The following is a 17,524-nucleotide window of genomic DNA, read 5'->3' on the forward strand; positions in this document are numbered from 1 at the left end:
ATTTCACCAAGTATTACTCATTAATTACAAAAGAAAAACTTTGCCTTTATAATGGAAAAATCTGATGGACACCAACATTACCTGATTTAGCATCCCCAATGCCATGGACTGAATTATGTCTTCCCCAAAATATGTGTATCAATTTGGCTGGACCATGATTCCCAGTATTGTGTGGTAGTCCTCCATTTTGTGACTGTAATTTTATGTTAAGAGGATCAGGGCGGGATTATTACACCACTCTTACTCAAGAAATAAAAGGAAAGGAAAGCAACAGAGAGCTGTGGACCTCACACCACCAAGAAAGCAGCATGAAGAGCAAAACACATCCTTTGAACACAGGGTCCCCGTGCCTGAGAAGCCACTCGGCCAGCAGAAGATTGAGGACAGGGACCTTTCTCCAGAGCCAACAGAGAGAGAAAGCCTTCCCCTGGAGCTGACGCCTTAAATTTGGACTTGTAACCTACTAGACTGTGAGAAAATAAATTTCTCTTTGTTAAAGCCATCCATTTGTGGTTTTCTGTTATGGCAGCACGAGATGACTAAGACAGAATTTGGTATTGAGAGAGTGGGGTGCCTCCAGGAACTTATTGGTAGAGCTGGGCTTGCCAACCCACGGAGCAAGAAAGCAGAGTGCCTGTGTGCAGGGGGCTTCCTGGCAGAGTGGGTTGCCTCTAGGCATTTAATGGTGGAGCTACAGAGCTTTGGAACACTTGCTCCAGCAGGGCAGATGAGGGTGTGAGGCTCAAGGAGCCGAGAGGCCAAGAAACCAGGAAGCAGAAGCTGAAGAGACAACACAGGAAGCCTAGCTGCCTCAGTCTCAAAAGGTATGGCCATGTCCTCAGGGGTTTCAAAGGGTGAAGCCATGGTCCCTGGTGTTTCTAACGGTGGAGTTGCCACTCAGATGGACTAGGAGAATGGTGTGTCTAAATCCTAGGGAGGAGAGTTGTTGTCTCAGTGGGTCTGGAAGGCGGGACTGAAGCCCAGAGCCAAAAGGCCTCCACTTGGAAGAATCCGGAGAGAGGCCAATACCTAGAGTCTGGAGGGCAGGGTCATTGTGTGAATTGTCTCAGAGAACAAAGGATTATTTTCAAAGCTTTGAGGGCTAATATAATGTGTTCTTCTGACTTGCTTGGTGCCTGTTATACCTTCTGTCCCTCCAATTTCTCCCATTTGTAATGGAAATGTCTAGCTTGTGCCTGATCTGCCATTGTACCCTTGGAAGCAGATAACTTGTATTCTAGATCTCACAGAGGAAGAGGAATTTTTGGATTTTGGTCTTGGATTTAAGATTTTTGCTATGATATAATGGGGTGAATATGTTTTGCATGTTACAAAGATGTGATTCAGGGTGGGCCAGAGTGTGGAATGTCATGTACTGAACTATGTCCCCCCAAAAACATGTGTATCAATTTGGCTGGGCCATAATTCCCAGTATTGTGTGGTTGTTCTCCAATTTGTGATCGTAATTTTATGTTAAGAGGATTAGGGTGGGATTTTAACACCACCCTTACTCAGGTCACCTCCCTGATCCAGGGTAAAGAGAGTTTCCCTGGGGTGTGGTCTGCACCACCTTTTATCTCTCAAGAGATAAAAGGAAAGGGAAATAAGAAGAGAGTTGGGGACCTCATACCACCAAGAAAGCAGCACCAGGAGCAGAGCGCATCCTTTGAAGTCAGAGTCCCTGCGCCTGAGAAGCTTCTCGACTAGGGGAAGATTGAAGACAAGGTCATTCCTCCAGAGCTGACAGAGAAAGAAAGCCTTCCCCTGGAGCCAACGCCCCAAATTTGGACTTGTAACCTACTAGACTGTAAGAAAATAAATTTCTCTTTGTTAAAGCCATCCACTTGTGGTATTTCTATTATGGCATCAGTAGATGACTGAGACACCCAATAATGAGATAAACAGACATTAATGACCTTGATACAATGCAAAGGGAAAGTGCACAAAACTGTCTAAGTAGGATCCTTGCAGAAATACTTAACTTGAATCTATTTATGTGGAAAGAATTAGAGAGATATTTTGTATAACAACTTTTATGGACCCTTCAAAAACATGACTGATATAAAACACTAAAAGCAGCTCAGGATTGTTTTCACAGGAGACTACAGAAGCATAATAACAAACTTCCATGTATTATTTTTTATAGGGTCCTTGATTTATGCAAATAAAAAATAACAACACCAAAATAGCCAGAGAGAACGTTATCAGGATAACTAGGAAGCTTTGAATATAAACTTTATATCTTCATTGAAGTTTATCGTATTTCACTGATGTTTTATTTATTTGGAATGATCATGATGTTTTGTTTCCTAGGAGAATATATGTTGAATTATTTAAAGGTAAGTGTAATAATATTCACAAACTAAAGCCAGATCATTTAGAAAGAAATAGATCATAGATAGATATAGATGTATAGATGACTAGATGGACGGACAGACGGACGGACGATGGACGGATGAGCAGGCAGGCAGGCACATGTACACATGGAGAGACAGGAAGAGAAAGAATAAATGTGGCATATGCTAACATTTGGTGAATTTAACAGAAGTATTTAGAGATATTTATTCTTTCAGTCTTTCCATAGGTCTGAAATAGAAAGTTGGGAAAGATTGGAATAGGTCATTATGGTATCCAGAATTCTTGAACTCTTAACTCTTAATAAATAGCTACATCAGACAAAAATAAAACAAAAAAATAACAAAAATCACACACACACATAAACAATGCCTATCCTTTCCTTCTGCTTGTGAAAATTAAACTGAGTTCACAAAAATTTTTGCATTCTTACACATTTATATGCCGAGACATCATCACATGATGTCACTATTAGTACATTCTTCTTAAAAGGTAATATGTAACTCCTCAAAAGTTATGTGCCCTAAATCATTTAAATTGAAATATGCAAATATACTGGGGAGCATTTTATTACCCCTGAGTTAATAAAACCTTTTAATATTTGAAATAGAGAGAAACACTTTTCAGGCGAAGTTTTCATAGTGAAACAGGATGTAGTAAAAGGGGTTATAGTTTATTGTTAAAACAATGCAAATGAAAAAGGCTTTTCAAAAATATATTTATACTATATAATTATAACTCATGTAAAATCAATATGCATACATACACATTTATTTATATATATAACTATATATTAGAGAATGGCTATGCTAGCTTATTTACAGAAACAACTGGAAAATATAAACTTTTTTAAATCATTTTTTTCCAGAATAATGCTTGAACTACAGCAAAAATTCAAGGCAAATTCGGTCTAAAATGTTCATTTATTGAGATGCTAAATTTAAATGAAAAGAGACTATGTATTTTTTAGTTAGTGAAATTGCTTCTTTCTGTCTGAAATATGTTTAACCCAAGTGAAACATAGTAAATAAAATTGGAGTCATAGTGGATGTCATTTATTTCTAGCTTAGTAAGAAAAAAATTTTAAAAAGCAGACTTTCACTTTTTTGTTGTCATGAAATATAGATAACACATTTGCCAGTTAGACATCTTTCATGTGTAGAATTCAGTGATACCAGTTATATCAATCATGTTGTTTAAACATCACCAGTATCTGTTGCCAAATTTTCTTTCACCATAAACTGAATGCTGTTGTTGTGAGGTGCCCTTCAGTCGCTTCTAACTCATAGAGACCCTATGCACAACAGAAAGAAGCACTATCCAGTCCCACGCCATCCTCACAATAGTTGCTGTGATTGAAACCGATTGTTGCAGCCACTGTGTCAATCCATTTCAATGAGGGCCTTCTTCTTTTCTGCTGACCCTCTACTTTACCATGCATGATGCCCTTCTCCAGGAGCTGGTCCTTCCTGATAATATGTGCAAAGTATATCCTCGCTTCTAAGGAGCATTCTGGTTTCTTCTGAGATAGATTTGTTCGTTCTTCTGGCAGTCCATGGAATAGTCAATATTCTTTGCCAAAACAGTAATTAAAATGCATCAATTCTTCAGTTTTCCTATTCATTACACAGCTTTTGAATGCATATTAGGCAATTAAAAATGCCATGTCTTTGGTCAGGGGCACCTAAGTCCTCGAAGTGACATCTTTGTTTTTTAATACTCTATAAAGAGGTACTGTGCAGCAGATTTTCCCAATGCAATACATCATTTGACTTCTTGACTGCTACTTTCATGGGCGTTGATTGTGAATCCAAGTAAAATGAAATCCTAGACAACTTTAATCTTTTCTCTATATATTATGATGTTTCTTATTGGTCCAGTTGTGAGGATTTTGTTTTATGTTGGTGTGTGATCTATAATGAAAGCTGTAGTCCTTGACCTTCATCAGTAAGTGCTTCAAGTCCTCTTCACTTTCAACAAGCAAGGTTGTGTCGTCTGCACATGGAAGGTTGTTAATGAGTTGTCCTCCAATCCTGATGTTTCATTCTTCTTCATATAGTCCAGCTTCTCAGATTATCTGCTCAAATACAGATTGGATAAGTAAGGTGAAAAGATACAACACAGATGTACACCTTTTCTGATTTTAAACCACTCACTGTCCCCTTGTTCTGTCTGAATGACTGCTTCTTGGTCTACGTAGAGGTTCCAGATGAGCACAATTAAGTGTTCTGGAATTCCCATTCTTCGAAATGTTATCCATAATTTGACATGATCCATACAGTTGAAAGCCTGTGCATAGTCAATAAAACACAGGTAAACATCTTTCTGGTATTCTCTGCTTTCAGCCAAGACTCATCTGAAATCAACAAGTAATAATTCCCCCTTTCCCCTCCCTCCTACCCTTGGTAATCATTGTTAAACTTTGATCTCTGTACATTTGCCTACTTTAGCTATTTTATGTAAGTGTGATCATACAATATTTGTCTCTTTGTGAACTGACTTACTTGACTCAACATGATGTTCTCATGTTTCATTAGTGTTATAGCATGTATCAGGACTTCATTCTCTTTAAAGTGAGTACTATTTCATTGCATATATATGCCATATTTTATTTATCCATTCATCTATCGATGGAAGTTTGAGTTGTTTTCCACCTTTTAGATTTTGTGAATAGGACTGTAACGAACATTGCTGTTATAAAATTGTGGCATGGTGTTGGACCTCCTCTAACTTCATGGAGGAGGAGAATCATCATTGATAGCCCAAGGCTGATTTCTTTGAGGTGGAGGTCAGACATAGCTTGTCTCCCCAACCTTTTTACCAATTCTGACACCAGCCATCACTCCCAAGGCACCCTTTTTCCTGCTGGGTTTGATAATTTGTTGCAGTGGCCGCAGGCAACAGAACTTACAGACTATACCCACAGTTATAGGGTTTATTAGGGAAGCAACAGGCTTCAGCTTGGCATCGGGGTCAGGAAAGCATGTAAGCAAAGTCTCTCTTCTTCAGTGCAGGAAAGCTCTCTCAGTTCTTTTTGGCAGCGGAGGGCTCCACTTGGCCCCCTCAGGACAGGCCTCATCTCTTTGCTCTTGGCCCTTCAGCACATTTGCCCCTCGGCTTCTGCCCTGTGAAGGCAAATATTACAAATCTCTTCAGCTCCACCAATAAGTGCCCAGAGGCAGGAGGCACCTCACTTAGCCAGTAAGCGTCAGGCCCAAAGGTGCACAGCTCTCTATCTCAGTGGGTCGGCATGTCCACAGTAGCTGCCTCACTCTGTGGGTTGGGAAGCCCACTGTACCATCTTGTGCTGGTGTCCTTGTTCTACTGTCCCCATTTCTCTGCTACTGCTTCTTTCCATTTCCGGTGTTACAGCTCTCTCTCTCTCTGTCTCCTGGGTCTAGGAGTTTCTCAGCTCAGAGACAGACCCTGGGTCCAAAGAACACACTTCATTCTCACTTCTCCTCTTGGTGTCCCTCTCCTGATTCTGAAATTGGCTGCCTTTAAGCCTAGCAGTGTGGAAAAACTGAGCAATTGCCTTGTTAGGGTTTCATACACTTTATTTACATGGTCCCACCCCTGCAAGGCTTTCATATACATTATTTGCATTATTAGAGAGCTATCCAATTCCCTTGGTGGGTCACAAGCATGTTATTTGCATAATTCCACGCTATCATTTTGTGGGAGTCACCAAGACCATGCATGGCTAAAAGGGCCATATTAAGTAATTCACTGCACTACAGGTGTATAATGATAGACATATAGACCAATGGAACAGAATTGAGAGCCCAGATATAAGTATGCACATCTATGGTCAATTAAACTTTGATAAGCACACTAAATTCTCAAGTTAAGGAAGAATATTCTCTTTAATGGTGCTGGGACAAATGAATTTACACATACAAAAGAATGAAGTTAGGTCCAAACCTCATACTGTATGAAAAAACAACTTAAAATAGATCACCGATGTAAATGTATGAGTAAAATACTTAGAAAAACATGGGTAAGACCTAGTCTTCATCAACAGATCCTTAGATATGATAGCGAAAGCACAAGCAACAAAGGACAAAATGGATAAATGAGACCTCATGAAAATTAAAAAAAAAAGCTTCTGTTGGTCAAATGACTTTATTAACAAAGTGAAGAAACAACCTGCAGACTGGTAGAAAACCTTTGGAAACCATATATCAGATAAGGCCTTAATATCCAGAGTACACAAAGAACTTTCACAACAGGGAAAAGACAACCCAATCAAAAAATCAGCAAAGAACCTGGATAAAAATTTTACCAAAAAGGGTATAAAAATGGCCAATAATCACATCTAAATATGCTCAACATCACTAGCCAAGTAAACCAGAAAACTAAACCCATTGTTGTTGATTCAGTTCCAACTCATAACAACCATATAGGACAGATAGAAATGCCCCAGAGGATTTCCAAGGCTGTAATCTTTATGGGAGTAGATTGCCACATCTTTCTCCCTCCGGTGGGTTAGAACCCCTGACCTTTCAGTTAGCAGCCAAGCACTTGACTACTGCACCACCATGGCTTCTCATCAGGAAGACACAATTTAAAACCACAGTGAGATACTACCACCTCCACTAGGATGGCTAAGATCAAAGAAACAGAAAATATCAGATATCGGTGAAGGTGTGGAGAAATTGGAACCTTCAACCATTGTTGGTAGGAATTCAAAATGATACAGCTCTTGTGGAAAACAGTTTGGAATGCTCAAAAACTTGAACAGAGCTACCATATAACCCAGCGATTCTACTCTTAGTTGTCTATACCCATGAGACTTGAAAACAGCTATATATCTTCGTTCCCATACATATTTATTGTTCCTTTTATCTTCAATATATGCTACTTTCCTCCTTTACAGTCACACACGTATATATTTCCTAGCTATGTTTTACTAAGCATTGCTGGGAAAGGAGAGAAAATATATTTAATGTTTATATGAAATACAGAAGACACATTTTATTTTACAACTGTAGAACAATGGATAGGTTATTTTAGTACAATTCCCAAAAACCTACTTCATTAGTGGTAAGCGCATACTGTCTTTTGGCTTTTGGACCTTCATTATCATAGGAAAATCAAAGCGCAATTTTGAGAGGGACCTTTGGCTAGGAGGGAAATACTTTATGAAGGTAAAGTCCTTCAAAAAAGTGTATGAGGAGAAGAAAACGAAGGTTTGGGAAGGATAATTGAACATCTTAATTTTATTTCTTTATATGACTATTAAGCTAGATGATATACAGTGATTATTAATAACATTTGATAATAAACATGGTTTGTAGCTCTTCCTTTTTCAACTTCTATACTTTGAAAATTTCCCCTTTGCCTATTTGAGAGATTTTTTAAACTAAATTTCACTAGACTTATCAATGTGCTTTTTAAGGAACAGTGAATATTTTAATATTTCTTTATGCTCATGCCTATATTAACATCCATAACTATTATGCAGAGTAAGCTTTTCACACCAGAATTGGTAACAGAGCTTCATTCCAGAGTATATAACTTGTACTGAAAATAAATGTATACAACTCTGCAGAAAGAAGACAAAATTTGTGCATGTTAAGTGTAATAAACATTGACTTCGGCAATATTCAGGCTTTTTTACAACATATTATGTGGAAACATATTTTAAACAGCTCTAATTGAGTGATATAAACTTGTCAAACTGTGTGTATTTAATCACAACCTCTGGTACTTCTTTTAAACTTTCTTAGGCATTTTTTTAAAACATTTTATTGTGTGTTAGGTGAAAGTTAACAGACACGATTAGTTTCCCATTCAATAATTTATACACAAACTGTTTTGTAACATTGCTTGCAATCCCTGCAATGTGTCTACACCCTCCCTCTTTCCACCCCAGATTCCCCATTTTCATTTGTCTGGTTTTCCTGCCCCTTCCTGCCTTCTCATCTTTGCTTCCAGGTAGGTATTTTCCATTGGTCTCATATACTTTGATTGTTCTAAAGAACACGTTCTCGTGAGTGTTGTTTGTGTGTTGTCATTCCCTTCACCAAAGTTAACACGTCTGCTATCTTGTTAGTGGTTTTCCCTACATTCTCCTCCCCACCCCTGTAACTGTCAAGGACTGTTTTTTTCTGTGTGTAAAGTTTTTTATGACTTTGTATAATAGTGGTCTCATACGATATTTGTCCTTCCATGGTTTACCTATCGTGCTCAGCATAATGTCCTCCAGATTTATTCATGTTGTGAAATGTTCAGCAGATTCATCATTATTCTTTATCGTTATGTAGTATTCCATTGTGTTATGTGCCATAGTTTGTTTATCCATTCATCTGTTGCTGGGCACTTTGTTATTGAGTTATTGAAGCTTTCTATATGTTTTAAAGATTAAACCTTTAACAGATATTCCATTGCCAAAGTTGTTTTTTTTTTTTTTTTGCCAGTCTGTATGTTCTCTTTTTAGTCTCTTGGTAAACTCTTTTGCTGAACATATGTATTTAATTTTTAGGAGGACCCAGTTTTCTAGTTTATCTTCTGGAGTTTGTGCATTTCTTACTTATGCTTGATAATATATTTACACCATAGATTAAGGCCCCTAGTGTTGTCCCTGTGTTTTCTTTCAGGATCTTTGTAGTTTTAGGTTTTTGATGCATTTTGAGCTGGTTTTTGTGTATGGTATGAGGTATGGATCCTGTTTCATTTTTCTGCAAATAGATATCCAGTTTTGCCAGCACCATTTGTTGAAGAGAATTCTCCAGTCAATGGATTTAGACCCTTTGTTGGAAATCAGCTGTTCATGGCAGAGTGGATTTACCTGTGGGTTCTCAATTTTGTCCCATTGGTATATGTGTCTGTGGTTGTACCAGTCTGTTTTGACTACTGTGGTTGCATAGTAGGTTCTGAGATCAGGAAGTGTGAGGCCTTCTACTTTTTTCTTCTTTTACAATAATGCTTTACTTATCAGAGGATTATTTCCTTTCCATATAAAGATGGTAATTAGTTTTTCCAACCTTATGAAAGAATGTGGTTGGAATTTGGATCTGAATCGTATTGTATCTATAGATCATTTTGGTTTGTATCAACATTTTTGTAATATAAAGGCTTCCTATCCATGAACCTTGTATATTTTTTCATTTGTAAAATCTCTTATTTCTTGTATTACTGTTTTGTAGTTTTCTTTGCTTAAGTCTTCTACACAAAATCCCTACTTAGGTTTATTCCTAAGTATTTTACCTTTTTGGGGGTTGCTGTATGTTATATTGTTTTCCTGATTTCCTTTTCAAAGTTCTATTTGTTAGTGTAAAGGAATCAGACTGATTTCTGTACGTTGATCTTGTACCCTGCCAGTTTGCTGAATCCTTCTGTTAGTTCCAGTAGCTTTCTTGTGGGTCGTCTATGATTTTCTTTTATAGGATCATATCATCTGCAAATAGGGATAGATTTACATTTTCCTTACTGATTTGGATGCTCTTTATTTCCCTTTCTTGTCTTATTGCTCTGGCTAGGGATTCCAAGGCAATACTGAATAAGAGTTGTGATAAGGCATCCTTGTCTGGTTCCCATTCTCAAGGGGAATGCTTTCAGCTTCCCTCCATTGAGAATAATGCTGGATGTTGGTTTTGTATGTATGCACTTAATTATGTAGAGGAATTTGTCTTCTAATCCTATTTTGGTGTGAGTTTTTATTAGGAATGAGTGTTGGGCTTTATCAAATGTCTTTTCTGCATCAATTGAGATGATTATGTGATTCTTTTCCCTTGTTTTATTTACATGGTGGATTCCATTGATTGATTTGTAATGTTGAACCATCTTGAATACCTAGGAAGAATCCTACTTGGTCATGATGTATTATTTTTTTGATATGTTGCTGAGTTCTATTCATTCTTCTGTTGAGGATTTTTTTGTCTATGTTCATGAGGGATATTCGTCTACAGTTTTCTTTTTTCAGTGGTGCCTTTGCCTGGCTTTGGTATCGGGGTTATGCTGGATTCATGAAATGAATTTGGGAGTGTTCCTTTCTTTTCTATGTTCTAGAATAGCTTGAGTCGTATTGGTGTCAGCTCTTCTCTGAATGTTTGGTAGAATTCTCCAGTGAGGCCGTCTGGGCTGGGGCTTTTTTCTGTTGGGAAATTTTTTTCTTTTCAAATGACCTCTTCAATTTTTTCTTTTGTTATGGGTCTGTTCATATTTTCTATTTCAGTTTGTGTTAGTTTAGGTAGTCAGTGTGTTTCTAGAAATGTGCCCATTTCTTCTAGGTTTTCAGATTTAAGATTTTCCATAGTATTCTGTTATGATTCTTTTTATTTCAGTTGGTTCTGTTGTAATGTTACCCATCTCATTTCTTATTTGGGTTGTTTGCATCTTCTCCTTTTCTTTTTTCAATTTACCTGATGGTTTGTTGATTTTATTGATCATTTCATAGAATCAACTTCTAGTCTTGCTGATATTTTCTATTGTTTTCCTGTTTTACTTATTTCTACTCCAATTTTTATTACTTCCTTTCTTTTGGTGGCTGTAGGCTTCTTTTACTGCTCTTTTTATATTTGTTCAGGCTTAGGGTTAAGGTATTGATTTTAGCCCTTTCTTGTTTTTTGATGTGTGTGTTTATTGTTAGAAATTGACCTCTGAGCACTGCTTTTGCTGTGTCCCATAGGTTTTGGTATGTTGTATTTTCATTCTCATTTGATTCTAGGATTTTTTTTTTATTATTATTATTCTATCTTTGATTTCTTCTATTACCCAGTAATTTTTAAGTAAGGTGTTATTCAGTTTCCATATATTGGATTTTTTTATTTTTATTTTTTTTTTGCTTATTCTTCCTTTTATTGATTTCAAATTTTATAAGATGCTTTGTATTATTTAGATGTTTTTGTATTTACTGAGGCTTGCTTTGTAGCCTAAGATGTGGTCTATAGAGAATGATCCATGTGCACTGGATAAAATGTGTATTTTGCTGCTGTTTGGTGAAGTGTTCTGTATATGTCTAAGACAGCACGTTCATTGACTTTGATATTTAGGTCTTCTGCATCTTTAAGTTTCATTGTAGTTGTTTTGTTCATCATTGAAAGCGGTGTGTTAAAGTCTTCTACTATTATTTGAGGAGCTGTCTATTTCTCTTTCCAATGCTGCTGGAGTTTGTTTCATGTATTTTGGAGCTCTGCCATTGGGTGTGTATATATTTATTATAGTTATGTCCTCTTGGGGAATTGACCCTTGAATCATTATATACTGTCCTTCCTTGCGGATTTTGCCTTAAAGTCTATTTTATATGAGACCAATATTGTCATTCCAGCTCTTTTTTGTTGCTGTTTGCTTGTATTTTCTCCACCCTTTGATTTTTAGTTTATTTATGTCTTTGTGTCTAAGGTGCTTCTCTTATAGACAGCCTTACTGATGGATCATTTTTTTTTTTTTTAACCCATTCTGCCTCTCTCAGTCTCTTTATGGGTGCATTTAAACCATTTACATTAAGTGTGATTATCGATGGCTATAAATTCACTGCTGTCATTTTGCTAGGCTTTGTGTGTTTATTGACAGTTTCTTTGTTCTGCGTAATTTTGTGTGCTGAGTTCTTTTGGTTTGTGCTTTTTTTTTCATTTCCTTTGCTGTTGTTGATTTTGTGTTCACTGAGTCTTTGCGATTTTCTTTGTTTTCATTTTGATGTGTAAGTTTGTTTATCTTCTTTGTGGTTTCCCTGAGGTTTACTTTTATCTTCCTAAGTTTAAAGCAGCCTTTTATTTATTGATATTACCTTGACTTCCTCTCCCTATGCAAGTTCTATAATTATGCCATTTATTCCTCCTTTTTTGTTTTCAAGTCATCGTCATTTACAGCTTGATGTCTCTGGTTCCCTGTGTTCAGGTAGCTTTATTTTTTATTTTTGAGAATTCTTTATCTGGGTTTTTATCTGGTTAATGCTGTCATGTGTCTTAATCTCAGGTTGTGGTCTCATGTTATGGGTTCTCTGTCCAAAGGGCCCTCTTTAGTATTTCTTGTAAGGTTGACCTGGTTTTTACAAATTCCCTTAATTTCTGTTTATCTGGAAATGTCCTGATTTATCCATTATAACTGAGAGACAATTTTGCTGTCTATGTAAGTCTTGGTTGCTGTGATGGCTAAGGTTGTGTGTTAACATGGTTGAGCTCTGATTCTCAGTGGTTTGGCAGTTGTATGATGTCATGTTCTTTGATCATCTCCATGACGGGATCTGCCATGAGTAGTCAATCAGTTGAAAGGAAGTTTCCTTGGGTGTGTGGCCTGCATTGAATATATGTGGACATTCTGGCAAGCTTCATGGGTTTTTTGCTTGTGCTAAATCCTACAGCTGGCTCCTGTTTGTCTGACCTTGAGTTCTTGGGACTTGAACTAGCAGCTTACCTGCAGTCTTGCCTGTTGATCTTGGAATTCATTGATCTTCACATCCTGTGAGCAAGAACCATGCTCTCTGACCTACCAATCTTGGAATTGCAACCCCTGTAGCTGTGTGAATGAGGAGAAGCCTGTATCCTGGCCCATGGACTTGGGATGTTCTAGCCTCTACAACTGCTTGAGCCATTTCCTTAATATATATGTATCTACATATTTATGCCCTTTACTGGTTTTGCTTCTCTAGAGAATGCAGACTGGCTTTTTTTTTTTTTTTTTTCTTTCAAGGTATTATGTATGTCTTCCCATTGCCTTCTTGGCTGCATGGTTTCTGCTGAAAAACCAGAACTTAGTCTTACTGGTTCCCCTTTGAAGGTGATCTTCTATCTTTCCCAAGCTGCTTTCAGGATTCTTTTTTTTTTTTTTTTTTTTTGGAAAGTTTGATTATGATATATCCTGGGGATTTTCTTTTGGGATCTATCCTGTTTGGGGTTTATTGGGCTTCTTGGGATGGATAGCTTCTAGTCTTTCATTATATTCAAAAATTTTCTCTGAGCTTTTTATTGGCTCCTTTTCTGGAATTCAGATCATGAGTAAATCATTCCTCTTGATAGTGTTCCACACAACTCTTAGAGTTTCTCCATTTTTCTTCATTATGTTTTTCTGATCGTTCTTCAAAACAAATTACTGTTAAGAGATTGATCCTCTATTTTGCTGATTCTGTCTTCCATTAACTTGATTCTTCTCCTGCGTCCTTCCATTTAATCTATTTCTATTATTAACCTTAATAATACTAAAATTAATCAGATTTTATTTATTTTATTGTTAATAAATTCTGATTAATTTTATTGTTAATCTTCTGGGTTTCTAGTTGCTATTTTTGTATGGTTTCTAATTGTCCATTTATTTTGTTGTTTTGCTATTGCATTGTTTTCCTGAATTCTGATAGCATTTTGCTGTGTTTTACTTGATTTTATTTGTTTTCCTTGATCTTTTTCTTGATCTCTTGGAGGACTCCATATATAAGTCTTTTGAATTCCGTGTCTGGTAGTTCCATTTCCATTTCTACCTTAGGGAGTTTTTCTGGTTCTTCATTTTGGTCACTTGTTGGAGCCATCTTGTCCTACTTCTTTAGGTGATTTGATAATTGTCTGTTATCTCTGAGGTATTAAGGTGTTACTATATTTATTTATTAATTGTATAGTTGTTTGCTGTGTCCTGATTTCTTTTGTTTGGTTTTGATGTATTCAGGCAGGTGGTATGGACATGATACTCTGGTCACTAGACTGGCCACGCTGCAGTATTCACCACCTGTCTCCAGGCAAGTAGGGGTAGCAGCTGGGCGTGTGAGCATTGGTCTCTGTTTGCTGGTCTTGTGGCACAGCTGAGAAAGGGTTGGGAAGGCATTGGCTGCTGTCTGTTCTCAGTGCATTTGTGCAGCAATGGGCAGAGGCATTCGTAGAGTGGGTGGATGGGAGCTGTGGAGGATGTGGCTGTCTAATGGAGGCATGGTTGTTGCCCCCTGCTGGATGGGGGGATGAGTGGTGGGCAGGTGCATACACAGTTGTGCTGCCATTGCCTATCACCAGCTTGGGGGGAGGAGGTGACAGGCTGACATGTATGCAACTGTGCACTTGCCATCCCTCATTGGGCAGTGCAAGAGGGGAGGGAGAAGGTGCTGGGTATGCACATAGTCATACTGCTGTTGCCTCTCACCAGGCCAGATGGGGTGCAGGTGGCAGGTGGGGGCATGCACGCATGTACCATTGTGGCTGCTCACTGGGCCTGGAGGTGAGGCTGAAGGTGGTTTATGGATTTGCACATGGGAGCATGCCTATTATCACTCTTCAGGTGAGCAGGAGATGGTGGTACAAGGAGCTGGATTGGGGGAGATGGGCTCATGATGTGGTCTCTGGTTAGGTGAGGTGGCTGGTGTATGAGAACTTACACTGATTCTGATCAATAAGGTGGTGGAAGGGGGAGTGCACCTCTCCAGCTAGTAGATGCAGTTGACAGGGAAATTCTTGTCTGCTGCAGCCAGCAGTTGGGAACTGTCCCCAACTAGTGTGAGGAGAGGGGGCTGCCTGGGGTCTGGTTGGGTGGGAAACCTCCTGCCAATACTCTGCAGATCTGCCTCCTTATGAGTGCCACTCACCCCAGAGGTCAGGATCTGCCACTTGTGATTATATCTGGTTCTGGATCCTGGCTCCTTCTCTGCTTTGTGGACAGCAGGAATGTTGTAATTCTCCTTTCTGTGTTTTCCTTCCTTCGATCCAAGTCATGATCTGCTCACCTTGCTTCTCTATGAGTGCGTCTATACAGTATCTCTTTCTCTTATGGGAATACCATGAATTTGCCTCCCTGTGTACCTCACCCAGGGTCACTACTGGCTTTGTCTTAAGATGGCCACTTTGAGTCAGGACAGTTGGTAGAGCCCCTCCATTTCATGTTATTCCTCGTTCACTGCATTTTTTCAATTTTCCCTTCCAGTTGATGTTCTGTTCTATTCTTCATTCTTGTTTTTTGTTGTTCAGGGTTCTAGGATTGTTATTTACATCTGTTTCACTTGTTATTTGGGGTCTTTGCTGTAAGGGGATTGTAAGGTGTGTCTGACTAATCCGCCATTTTGGCTTTTCCCTAAGCATATTAACAAAATTGGCTTATGCATGGAGTGTGGGAATGGGGAGAGAAAGTCATTATAGGACTGTATTTTTTGTGAACATTTTTGTGCATTTAAGATGGGAACAGAAAAGGAAAGCATAAAAAAATTAGTAATATACAAATGGCCTAAGTGTTTATTTCAGTTACCAAAGTGATTATAGATGATAATCTTTTCTAAGATTCTAAATATACTTTTTCTACTTTGAGAAACTATTGCCTGCAGTCAGACACTCATTCTATAGAGTAATCATAAATGACGGATATTGTCTGATTTCCTACTAATGCCTTATCCATTGTAATAAGCTGGGAAGATTACTGTTTTATCTTGGATCTCACAAAAGGAATTACATAAGATTTTCAAAGAAATGATAAGAACTTAGGAATATATACAGTAAGTGTATGTGCAGTGATGGGTGCATTTAATCGGCATCATCCAAATTTTATTAAGTACTCTTAAAGTAGAGATATGATGCCTCAAGAGAAAAAAAAATAATGTAAAAAATTATTATTGTTTAGTTCTAGGATAAATTAAAAAGTCAATCTTATTTCAAAGAAATGTATTGAGTAAAAAATAGTATAGGTGATTTGCAAATGAGACAAAAAAGAAAGAAAGAAGAAACAAACCTATGAGGGTGGTAAACATATGAATGAAATTAGAAAAATTCAAATTAGAGAGAATGTGTCTTGTTTTCCAGCAGCACATTGCCTTAGTTTTAATGCTAAGTATTGTTATTGTTTTTGTTTCGTTCCTTGATTTTCACATTTATTTTCTGTGCAAATTAGAAGTCTGCTCTGAGTCAGTTAACAGGCATCCATTTTAAACCACAAGTCACAACCTAAGTGGAAAAAAGATCAAGTATGCTTTTTTAATTAAAATCAGCTAGTAAATATGAACTTAAGAAAGCATGGCAAACCCATTTATATTTAAGTTTTCTCCTCAACACACAGGTACGGTACCATGAGCCTACAGAGGAACATTTGTTTTTGCTTCTGAAAATAGACATGTCCAGAAAAAAGCACAGATTCACTTTGATGTGGCAGAAAAGATGGTGGAACGTAGAGCAAAAAAAGTAGCAGATCTGACAAATGTTTCTTTCAATTTTTCTGAAAATGCATTTTGATTGCTTATATTAGATATTGTGGATGCAAAGTTAGATGATACTGATTTATTGAAAAATCCGGCTTTAGTAGGGAGCTATCAGTAATTTGCTTTATTTTGGTGTCCCATTGCTAGTTTCTGTGTGGCATGTGCCTGATCAATGAATTTGACAAGGAATTTTAACCACTTTTGCATCTTTACGTATCATAAGAATAAACCGGTTTCAAAATGTTTGCCATGTTTTCTTCAAGCCTTAAGTTGTAGTTTTATTCTTCTATGTAAGTCATCTATAAGAAAGACCTGTTATTTATAAGTACTAAGATTGATATATCCAGTAGTTGGTTCTCTACATGGGAAGAAAATAAGAAATTTTTAAATGCAGCTATTTTTAAAATGCAAATTTTTTGGAACAAATCCACAATTTTATTTGTTTGCTTTTCGATAGGTTTAAACCCTTGAGGGATACACCATCTCATGGATTCTGTGTCCAATGATCTTAGCAGAAAGTGTGCTTCCAAATTTGGCCCAAACCGTGCCACTGTTGCTATGGGCACAAGTTACCTTTCCCCAGATTACTCTGGTTTTGTTAGGTTTGCCGCCAGAAGCCACTGTACTGTTCTTTGCTTTGAACATGCCAGTACATCTCTTGCCTGAATAGAATTTGGTTTCATCTTGGACATCAACACCTTCAACTGTAAGAAGAGCCGTGTTCTCCCTCTGATTCTAGAGACCCTGTTTACAGCCAGCAAAAATGAAATTGGACCACATTTTGAACCTAGTTGCTGCTTTAGAAGTCCTGTTTCCAGCAGGCCTCCACAGGCTCCAAGATGGTGAAAAGAGCTAAAATGCAGAGTGTTGGTAATTATATTAGCAGTATCCCAAAATCATAAAACCAAAAAATGTAGGAGTTAGGTGAACTCATAATTAATAATATTTTTCTTTGAGAAATCCAGAAGAAATTCCATGAAATAAGCAGCAATGAAAAAAAAAAAAATACATGATTAGTATATTGTATTTTTTTAAGCTAAAGCTCACTTTTCCCTTCAGAAAGGACAATTTTAACTT

At 37.5% G+C, this 17,524-nt stretch overlaps 1 pseudogene; it reads right to left on the minus strand.

Annotated features, from left to right (window-relative positions):
- Positions 1-16,906: 16,906 nt before the first annotated feature.
- Positions 16,907-17,227, minus strand: LOC100674718 (large ribosomal subunit protein eL33-like; annotated as a pseudogene).
- Between the last annotated feature and the right edge of the window lie 297 nt (positions 17,228-17,524).

This window comes from Loxodonta africana, chromosome 5 (genome assembly GCF_030014295.1).
Source record: "Loxodonta africana isolate mLoxAfr1 chromosome 5, mLoxAfr1.hap2, whole genome shotgun sequence".
Classification (NCBI taxonomy): domain Eukaryota; kingdom Metazoa; phylum Chordata; class Mammalia; order Proboscidea; family Elephantidae; genus Loxodonta; species Loxodonta africana.